This window comes from Phascolarctos cinereus, unplaced genomic scaffold (assembly GCF_003287225.1).
Source record: "Phascolarctos cinereus isolate Bilbo 61053 unplaced genomic scaffold, phaCin_HiC Scaffold_8;HRSCAF=390, whole genome shotgun sequence".
NCBI lineage: Eukaryota > Metazoa > Chordata > Mammalia > Diprotodontia > Phascolarctidae > Phascolarctos > Phascolarctos cinereus.
The window spans coordinates 20,042,264-20,044,236 of record NW_027556291.1 but is presented as its reverse complement, the minus strand read 5'-3'; the positions used below and the strand labels follow the sequence as shown (position 1 = coordinate 20,044,236).

The window sequence follows — 1,973 nt, the reverse complement described above, 5'->3', positions numbered from 1 at the left end:
ATAGAATTCTGGACTGGCAGAGCCAACAAATGGTCAGGGGAAGACATTTTTCCAGCCCAAGATAAGGTCAGCCAGAGAGATCTGTGATGTGGGAGGTGAAGGTTGGCCTGGAGCCCATGTGGATGAAACACCAATGGTGGGATTAGGTGGTGGTAACAGAAGCAGCAACCTCTTTAGGTGCTCTGAGGCCAGAGACAACTAGTCAGAAAGAGATTACATAGGACTTCTGTGCTAGCACTGCTTGGCAAATCCATTGCCTATACTCACTTCTGGTTCACAGTTCAAGGGTAGAGAGGAGCACTTTTGATCAAAAGTGCTTTTGGTCACAATGGATCAGAAACCCTGAGGAGCAGTATCACTTCCAGTCCTAAGGGATCAGGGACCCTGAGGAACAATATTGGTCCAGTCTCAAGGGAACAGGGGCTCTGAAGAACCATATCAATTGCAATCTCAAGGAATCAGAGTCCATTCCTGGGTAAGAACACACCTCTCCCCAGATCATACAACCTTGGAAGCACTGAAAACAGAAGTGAAGAAAAAGCCTGAAGCTGAGACAGTGTTCCTCCATCTCCCACACTGGGAAAAGAGCCTGATTTTAACACGAAGTTCAAAAACAAGAAATAAGGTAGAAAAATAAACAAACAGCAACAACAACAACAAGAACCTGACCATAAAAATACACTATGGTGACAAGGAAGATCAAGAGACAAACGTAGAAGAAGACAATGAAGTTAAAACAGTTACAAGCAAAGCCTCAATGAAAAAAATGTGAATTGAGCCCAACAAGAATTCCTGGAAGAACTAAAAAGTTATTTCCAACAGCAAATAAGAATGATAGAGGAAAAATTAGGTAAAGAAATGAGAGCAAAGGAAGAAAAATGAGAAGATATTTAACAGCTTGATAAAAGATGCACAAAAAATACTGAAGAAAATAATACCTTAAAATAGAATTGCCCAAATGAAAGAAGCACAAAAACTCGTTGAAGAAAGTAATTCCTTAAAATTATAATTGGACAAGTGAAAACTGATGACTCCATGAAACTTCAAGAAAACAGTAAAACACAGACAAGGGAATGAAAAAATAGGAGAAAACGTAAAATATCTCATCAGAAAAAATAGCTATTCTGGAAAACAGAATGGGGAGAGATAATATAAGAATTACTAGACTGCCAGAAAGCCCAGACATCATATTTCAAGAAATTATCATCTTTCTGACATGGTCCCGGGCAGGATGGCTCCTGCAAAGAAAGGTGGAGAGAAAAAGAAGGGACGTTCTGCCAACAGTGAGGTGATGACCAGAGAGCATACCATCAACATGTACAAGAGGATTCATGGAGTAGGCTTAAAAAAACGAGCTCCTCAGGCTCTAAAGGAAATCCGCAAATTTGCCATGAAAGAAATGGGAACTCCAGATGTATGTATTGACACCAGACTCAACAAATCTGTTTGGGCCAAAGGAATAAGGAATGTCCCATACTGTATCTGAGTGCGTTTGTCTAGGAAACACAATGAGGATGAAGAGTCACCAAACACGCTGTATCCGTTGGTTACTGATGTACCCTGTCACCACTTTCAAAAATTTACAGATGGTCAATGTAGATGAAAACTAAATTGAACTTCATTTAAATAAAGTTATAAAATTTCAAAAAAAAATGATCAAGGAAAACTTCATTGATATCCTAGACTTAGAGAGTCAAATAGAAAGGGAAAGAATCCACTGATCACAACCTGAGAGAGATTCCAAAATGAAAACTCCCAGGAATTTTATAGCCAAATTCAAGAACTCCCAGAAAATACATCAAGCAGCCTGAAAGAAACCATTCAGATACCAGGGAACAACAGTCAGGACCACACAAGACTTAGCAGGTACCATGTTAAAGGAGCAGAGCTAGTATTAAGATATTCCAGAAGGCAAAAGAGCTGGCATTACAACCAAGAATAACGTGCCCAGCAAAACTGAGTATAATCCTTCA

General features: G+C 39.6%; 1 pseudogene; it reads left to right on the top strand.

The window, feature by feature from the left end:
• Positions 1-1,231: 1,231 nt before the first annotated feature.
• LOC110193000 (large ribosomal subunit protein eL31 pseudogene) lies at positions 1,232-1,610 on the top strand (annotated as a pseudogene).
• The last annotated feature ends 363 nt before the right edge of the window (positions 1,611-1,973 follow it).